Here is an 8941-nt window from a genome sequence, read left to right as displayed (position 1 = left end):
GTTAGATGAACATCTTGCTGGGGTCGTTTGACCCCAGTACTCTTTCCTGCCATGGCAGGGGGTCGGACTAGATGATCTGTTCAGGTCCCTTCCGACCGTAGAAACTCTGAAACTATGAATTGAGATTGATTAATTGATTGATTCATTTTCTGCCAATGCAGATTTTGTAGATTGAACATGCAGAGTAGTTACTCCGGGTGGATAATCTTGTTTGCACATGGCATATGTTTGTTCAAGGAGTCACCTAATTTAGGGTTATCAATTTTCTCCAGAGGAATTTTGGCAACAGGGAATACCTCCACTAGTACGAATGTAGCCTCTCTTCTTGTCAAACTGCTTTCAGTGGTTCTTTTAAAGACTGAGAACATAGTTGCTTGTTTCTTGTTCTGACATTCAGACTCTGCTGCAGCTGTTTACATACGATTCAGACTCTAAATGCCGATCAGCGCTGTTTTCTTTTGACACATCCAGAATCACGTCGTGCGATGAACAAAACAGTTTATCAATATTTGCATGCAGGGTTCTTACAGAGAACTGCCTTACATAATCCTGATCTGAAATGTATTTAACTTTCTTAGATTTCTTTTCACTCATCATCTTCAGACTGGATCATTGCATCTTAAAAGATGGTACCAAAACCATTTCACTTTGCAGACCGGCACCTTCCTTGAGTCTATGTCATTAGCTCAGCCTCTTGTTAGCTTTCTCGCAAACCATGTGCTCTATGGCTGCAGGGGTTTCTATACTTTCTTTGTAGTCTCATAAGCTTTTTTTTCCAGGTGATTCCATACAAAATCATGGGAAACACTCTTTTTTTTTTTTGGTGGTGATCATGGAAACCTGCCATTTTTCTTAGCTTCCACGAAAATTGCCAAGCTGCAATTTTAAGTAGGTCCCTATGTATGAGTATAATAATACAACATAATATGGCAACTACTTTTTGGCCAAAAAGAAAACATAGCATAATTTAATTCCTCGCCACAATGAAAATTGCCCAAGTAGTTGACTTGGGTATCTGAGGAGTCTAACTTTCTGTCATTAACTTTGTACTTATTGGTTTGTGTGGGTTTCTAGTGCTACCGTGATGTTTTAAAAGGGGGTTACAAATGATAGGATTAAGTAATGATCAGATCTTTCTCTGTGTGGTCTGTTCACTTTCTAATTAAATGCAGAGTCTTATCATGAACACATGCAACAGAATCAGTAGAATTTGGAGAGTGGTAGTGGGGAGTTGCTTCCCGCCCCCCACCACCAGTAAGATAATGAGAAATGAAGTCCAACAGAAAATGGAGCCAGACACAGCTGCACCAGTTAGTGCCGAGGAGCCCTTTGGAATATATTGCTAAACACGAGCTTTAGATGAGCAGTGTTGTGGAATGTGGGGTACAGGTGGCCAACCTGTGGCGTGGGGGGCCACAAGTGGCATAGGCAGCTTCTGTGCTTGGCATGCAGCAGATTTGGAGAGGAGACAGAAAGCAAATAGGGCAGGGAGCACAAATCAGAGCATCAGATGAGGCAGGGAGCCCACAGCAGGAAGTAGAAAGCAGAGGAGCAGCTGGGCATGAAGGGAGCCTATTGGTCCCCCATGTCCTGGTGCTTTCAAATGGTCTGCATGAGGGTGGGGTTGCAGGAAAATGCCCAACATGCTGCATGCTTAAATTAGTGCCATACAAATCATCCACAAAGATATTCCATGCTTTGTTTTCTATTTTATGGCATCATAAATCAGCTGAATATGTGGCATGTTACGGTTTATTTCATTATTAACAAATTAACCATGCAATAAGTGTAACTTCTTCCAGAGCCAATGAGACTTAGTTAAAAACTCCGATTAGAAGTCCTCATTTTGTGCTTGGTTTTTCTTTTTGAGCATGCTTAGAAACTGTCATTTAGCCTCAGTGAAGCGCTAAGAACAGTAAAAAAAATACTAAAGTTAGGGATTTCAAAGTAAATGGGTGGGCTGATGGGAAGAGAATGACTAGTGGATATTCTCTGAATGTTTGTAAGGCTTCTGCATTATGGTGATCTTGTTAAGTAACTGGGGTCCTATTGTAGTTTTGAGGTGGAATTTCTACACACTTAGTAGAGGAAATGTCATTAAAGAACATCAAGTGCTTTATTTGATGCCAAAATAATACAATAAATTATAAGGTCAACTGTTTTTGTGTGCTCTATCATGTCTTCTTCCTTGAATTTAAGAAGCCAAGGTTAGTGTTTCTAAATTTCAAGGAGCAAAATACTGAACTTCAACATGGAAAAAGTGGTAATATTTTCATGTTATTTACTATTGTTAGTGGGTTGCAAGTTGGCAGAGAACAGTAGCATGATGAAGCGAGCAAGTAAGTGAGAAAAAGAGTTCATTGAAGACGAGAACAAAAGATTGTCAGTATAGACTAATGATCCTTGTGCCCTAAAATCCTTGGCAGAGCACACTTAACCCTGTGTCACTGCATGTTCTCTGTCTTTCTGTGGTTTCCTTTGGAGTTATTAGGCAAGCAGCCAGCACTAGTTACATCTACCCTTGCAGGCAGCCTTTTTGCTTTGCCAGTTTGCTGAATTCCTGTTTTTGTGCCGAATGTAACACTTAGAATCTGAATAATACAAACATAAAATAAAAGATTAATAAAAGATGGGAGTGAGTTTTTATTTGGAGTGATCATTAGCAAAGTTAATTTTATCCTGCCAAATAGCTGGAAAAAATAGAATAATAAAACCCCCAAATGCACCGCTAAAAGAGAAATGACACAGATGACGCTCCTTAGGAAAATGTACCCTTAATTCATAGGGCTGCATTCAGGAGGAAAAACCTGAGCTGTGAATAAGCATTATGGACAGGGAAGGGTTTTTTTTTTTCTTTTTGAAAAGCTGGAACGGTTTGTTAGCATGTTTTGTACGAAGTTATTTAGAGTTCCGTATGCTCCAAATACAGTTCCTATGTAGCTCCAGGACAAGTTTTTAAACCTGGTGAAGACTTGGTTAACTACTCCCAACATATGTAAGTAACCAGGTGGTATACGTGTTCCTCTAGCAAAACATAACTTTTTTTTTTTAAATACCACTGAGAGCAAAGTGCTGTCTCTGATATGATCCCTACACTTACTATTGCTGTCATTTTGATCAGGAGTAGTCTTTGTATTGCCAGGATATCAGAAAATGTCCTGAGAATAAATTAATTATACTGATGTCTGTAAAAACAGCAGACAGTGCAGGATGATGCAGAATGGAAAAGAAGGATGGTGGGAAGAGAGCTTAATTTCCTGAAGCAAACTCCACCTCTATGAATCTGGAATTCTTAATGAGGAAACCCCTCAAGATAAGAGGAGAAAGTTCAAATGCAGTTCTCATAGTAAAGTAGTACAATCACCATTTTTTAACTGTTTCATACTTCCAAAATATAAACATGTTACCAGCTGCTGTGTTTACAGTCTGTGATATGGAGAAATATATCCTGCTGTGACATGTTCTAGTTAGAATAAATTGACTGCAGCAAACACAGCAGCTGTTGCAGTTCAGCACTTCTCAGTGGGGCACCCTTGTTCCTACAGCACATCTCTGGCTATTGATATAGTTTTTTTCCTTCCAAGTCTTTTTCGTACAGAATAACACGGTCAGGTTAAATCCTGGTTCGTCTTCAAAATAAAAAAATGTTATAATAAAGCCAGCAGCATTTTTAAAAGGCCTTGTATCTCATAAGAGGATTATTTTAGGTAAACTGTGTTTTTAGTATTTGTAACACTACAATCCCTCACCTAATGGGATAACTTTAAAAATGCTTTTCTGCTTCTTGCTTTCAAAGCAGTAAAAAATGCTATAATAGCACCACATTAGCTGCAGTTTTGCAATAAGAATGGCATGCCCATATAATATCCTGTTCTCCAGGGATTATAGAACATGGTCATAGAGCACCAGTTGGCAACCTTTAAGGCTGGTGGCCAGTGTGTGTGTTTAAAATGAATCAGTTAAAATATTTTCACTTCTACTCTTTCACCCTCCATAGGGTCAAGACCAGGGATGTCAGACAGTCCATGGAGCCATATTGTTCTGCCTATGGGGCTGCTGAAGGGGCTGGGCATTTCAAAGTAGGGTGAATGGGGGTGGGGCTTGTCCCCAAATTTTAGATAAGGAGACCCATTGGAGATTTGTTTTGGTGGAGCAGGACAAGATGCACTAGTGTCAACCTCTATGGTTCTCTGAGCCAAAGAAGTGGCTCAGTTGCCCACAGCAGTTGACACTGTTGTTGCTCACCCAGCCACCATAGACAGGCCTGGATCTGGCCTGGGAAGAGTCCCATGGTCTGAATGCAGCCCAGGGAGGCCAAAGGAGTTTCATTTCCCTTGTCAAACAAGCATTCAAAGGAATTTAACATGTCAGAGAACAGTTCCCTCCTTTCCCCCTGCCCACCCTGCTGTCTTGATGCCAGTAATGACTATCCTCAGAGCAAATAATGGGATAAGGTACATTACATTTTAGTGTGAGAATACAGCTAAGACTTTGGCAATACTGGCCAGTTCCTGGTTCCTTTCACTGAGCACACTGAAGTATGTGCTCAATCTTCCATTCTTGAGATTACAAAGCTGGGGTTGTAAGTGCCTGAGATCTGGCTTGGGTGAAGCGTGTACAACTGAATGGGACAGGTATTGGAGCACCGGACAACCACATATTGTCACTTACAAATAAGGACTTGATATGACAGAAAGATCTGTGCTTGCACCCTTCTTTGGTCTTTATTCCAGACACATCAGTAATAATCTAACTGCAACAGCGGGGGATTGGTGAGAGCTCATCTGTTACCCCAGCTTGGCTTTCCCTCTTTATAAGGCTGGAGGCAATTTCCAGCAGTGATTAACTTCATTTTAAGTGACCAGTTTAGTTTGCCTGTGTTTCTTTGTGGGAGACGGGAAGAATGGGGGTGGGGGGGGAGCGGGGAGAGGAAAGGATATCTTAAAAGGTGAGTCTACTATAACCATCATCTAATTATCACAAAGTACTCCAGTAATGTTGCTGCACATCTGCAATGGTGTCTGTAAAAGCAGTCTGTACTTTCTTGCCCATGTCTCAGTGATCCTTTGTGTTATCTGTACGTCCCAGATGGTTTCAGCCGAAGCTTCCTTCTTTTGTAGTCTGAAATTTTCTTTCTGACTCTTAAGCCACAGTGAGCATTTCATGCACCTTACTTCTGATGATTTAAAGTTTAGCTTCCCTTATTTATGGATCGTGTATAATCTACTAGGTTAGTGAATATTAACATGGTTTTTGCAGGTGACTGAGTTCAGTCAAGAGAAATCTGTTACTGATTGGAACCTAATAGTTAATCCTTTATCACCTGAAGCAAACTTCAGGTGCCATAAAGTTTTGGTGTTGGTGTGTTGGGAACAGATTGTTCTAGATTCTCACTGGGCATGTGGAAGGGGACAAAGGGGGCGCTGTGCACGTGCATCAACCATGAAACCAGCTTGACTCCCATTTAGATGACCTCAGCTTATCCTTTACTCTTCCAATGGCTACCTGTGCCTGCTAACTTCTGAAAGCTTCACACCCTTCTTTGATATTGAATCTGTGCAACTAAACTGCTTTTCTGAAGGGTGGTGTTTAAACTTATACTAAACGTTGCCCCTTGCAGTCAATAGCTTTCCTGACTTCCCTAGTTCTGTTGTAACATATATTTAAAATTAGTGTGCTTTTGCTTTCCTGTTGAAATCCCAACATATAAGAGCACGTCTTCTGACTCATTGAATAGAGAAACATGCCAAAATAATATAGAAGATGTCATCTATCCAGCTAGCACTTCCAAAGACCACATTATTTACTTACATAACCTGTATTTGTAGAATCATAGAAAATTAGGGTTGGAAGGGACCTTAGGAAGTCATCTAGGACTGTCCTCAACTATATCATCCCAGTCAAGGCTTTGTCTAGCTGGGTCTTAAAAACCTCCAAGGATGGAGATTCCACAACCTCTCCATTGCTTTTTCAATTATATTTGTATTTCTAAACTATTTTTTTTTATAATAATTCAAAATATAGTCATAGTATACAACTGAATACAAACTGAGGCTAAAGAAATGAGGGAAAATGGCATGTTCAATGTGTATGTGTGTGTGTGTATATATATATATATATATATAAAAAAAAAACCCCCCACAAAAAACCAAAACAAAACCTCCCAAGTTTTCCCTGCATTATAAATGGTTCAATAGGTTGAATATAACATTTTTTCCCATAAGTTATTGGTAGTTTTTCCTCAGTCTAATAGGAAAGAAAGTGTCCAATTGCAGTTGATTCCTGATTTATTTCTGATTATTGGAAGCAGTGATTTATTATTATAAAGCTGCAGTCACATCTTTTAAATTTTTGGGTGCCTGCAGAGCCTGTCATGGGGGCTAGGTCCCTAATGCTGAGCTTCCCACATGCTGCCAGTCATACAAATGGAATCTGATGAATTTTATCCAAGCTCCCAGAAATCCCATATCCTGCCATGGTAGAATGTGAGATTTGTGATATTCAGGTTAAAATGAATCGCACAACTAAATTAACATCTGCTGGAGCCCTTTGTCTCCTGCAATCTGGAAGGTGCTAATAGGTATATGGAGATTTCCTTGTCTACCAGAAAGTCTGTCTAAGTAACAGACTAGGCATTCTCAAATACTGTTTCAGATCACCATGCCTTAAAGTCCAGGTTATTATTCCTATCTTCTTTGCAGGCTGCCACAGTTTTCTGCTGCCTTCTCTCCCATGCAGGTTGCTTCATAGCAAAGGGATGGGAGAAGTGGAAGAACTGGAAGGCAATAAAAGGCCTATTCATCTGTGATTGATTGATTGATATATTTTATTCTACTGTCTTCCTGACATCAATCTTATCACCAGAATGTTCCTTGCTGAGCACCAGTTCAAATGTAACCTTGCATCACCACTGAAGAGAGGGGTATTTTCCCATTTGGTATCCCTGCTCTCTGCAAGTCCATTCATAACATCTGACAAAGTCTCTAGTGTATGAAAGAAAGCTCATGCCTCTCTGAATGAGTCTGTAAGGAATCACCCAATTTTGCCTTGTTCTTTTGTAGGGGAGCAAGAAAACTTACTGTCCCTGACTGAAATAAGGGCTTTATCATTATACAGGCCCTTTTGTAGGCAGCCAAGTTCATGTAGCTGCTACCTTATTCCTCTGTTAGCTCTGAGAATAGTCAGTACTGGCATGGCGGGGGGTGAGGAGGGAACTGTCCTCTGACATGTTAAGTTCCTGTAAGTGCTTTCATAAGCAGTACTAATATGGGAGAGCAATAGTATAAATATGATTGCTTTCAGTTTAAGTATTGTGTGACCTCTGGGTTTTCTCTGGCATGGGGGGATATGGGAATCAAACTCATTTTTTTGTTCCCAGTTATCATAATGATTTAAAATGGCAAACTTCATAGAAAACTGGAGCTATTTAGAATCACCTGAAAAAACAGTTTATGATCCTAGTCCCTTCCAGGCATTGTAGAAAGGAGTACAGGTCATATGGCAAGTTGAAGTAGTCCATGAAGTACAACAGGAGAAAATGTCTATGTGTAAGTGGCTGCCAGAATTAAGTGTAGGGTCAGTAGCTGACCTTTTGCTGCCCCAGAGCTATGTGCAGGGCACTCAGCCAGTCCTATCTAGAGGTAAGATCCTCTACCCTGATTGGTACCAGGCTCTTTCAGTCTGTAAGCAAAAGGGTCTCACATAAAGCTTTGATTAAATTAGGTTACTTGACATTTTCCAGGCGGGGGGAGTGGGGTACCCTATGGAACTATGCAAGAATTTCAGTAACAGCTTTGTCTGATTTCCAGTCTCAGTAAACTATGGAAAGGCTACAACAAGAATGAAGTCATCCATCTTCTTAAGATTAGGATGAAGAACACTTTGTAATACTCTATTTCTAGCCTCAGAAATTCTAGGGTAAAAAAGAGCAGAGCCATGTCTGAAATGTTTGTGTGAATTCCTAAAGGAGGCTTGTCTTCAAAGCATTTCCATTTCACCATTCTCAGACGATCCTTATATTTCCCAGATAGCATTTTTTTTTCTTTTTTCAGTTCTATTATTAATATTTGATCTGACAAGTACTCACAAAATCTCTTGTCAGTATCTTGGTAAGAATAATATTGACTTTGAAAAGTGAAAAAGGAAATTTGCTCATCTCTTTCTGGACATTTTTTCTGATCCACGGTTCCATGCAAAGAACAAGCTGAAGCAAGTGGAGAGGGTGGTACAATTTCTAGAGTTTCATTGATTCAGGGCAATGCAGATACTTGGTATGAGGGGAAAACCAGATCCTCGTCCTGGGCCAACAATGAGTGCTGGGTGCCCGGTCTCATCTGGGGGGAAATGTTAACAAAAATGAAGATGACCTTAAGCAAAAGTGACAGAGGAGAAACAAAAATCCAATTAAAGAATTCTGATCTCATGCATGCAGACATACGTCATTGATCACAGTTCAGTGCGCAATTCAAATGATATCTAGCCCATATCTTTCCATGTGTTATCCATGCCAGTTATTGGCAGATCTACCTCTAGTTGTAAATTCTCTATTCCCACATTTGGTGAATGTTAAGAAGATAACTTGTCTTCCTGAAGTAATCTTCCTGTTTCAGTCCAGAGAATGGGTATCAGAAAACTGAGTATGGCATCTACCATTTGACATCCTTCATTGCAATCTTAGAAGAACACTCTTGTGTGTCTATAGATAGTAGACCTGCTCTGACTGTCAGTCAGTTTCCCTGATAGTGCTCTTCCTAGTTTTTAGGATGACGATTAGCCTTGCCCAAAAGAAAAAAATCTCATGTCTTAGGCAGCATTCCTATTTTGCCCAAGAAAGAGGAACATTACCAGGGATCCTGGTTTTCTCCGATTAAAAAAAAAAAATCCCAATTTTTGAATTAAAAAAAGTAACCCAAAATCCACATTTTTCCATGATCAAAATGAA

General features: G+C 40.0%; 1 protein-coding gene across 5 annotated transcripts in view; it reads left to right on the top strand.

Moving 5' to 3' along the window:
* Positions 1-8941, top strand: part of ARHGAP42 (Rho GTPase activating protein 42) — a 305839-nt gene that overhangs the window by 40579 nt on the left and 256319 nt on the right. Inside the window, exon 1 of one of the 5 annotated variants that reach the window (XM_019530288.1) lies at positions 4061-4079. The exons of the other annotated variants lie outside the window; for them this stretch is intronic. The gene's annotated coding sequence lies outside the window, so the exon portion shown is untranslated. Of the gene's footprint in view, positions 1-4060; positions 4080-8941 lie in introns of those variants that run through there. 5 annotated transcript variants of the gene reach the window in all.

The sequence above is a fragment of the Crocodylus porosus genome, unplaced genomic scaffold (genome assembly GCF_001723895.1).
Source record: "Crocodylus porosus isolate Cpor-Errol unplaced genomic scaffold, CroPor_comp1, whole genome shotgun sequence".
Lineage (NCBI taxonomy): Eukaryota > Metazoa > Chordata > Crocodylia > Crocodylidae > Crocodylus > Crocodylus porosus.
Note: the sequence above shows the minus strand (reverse complement) of the source record. Positions and strands in the feature narration are given on the sequence as shown.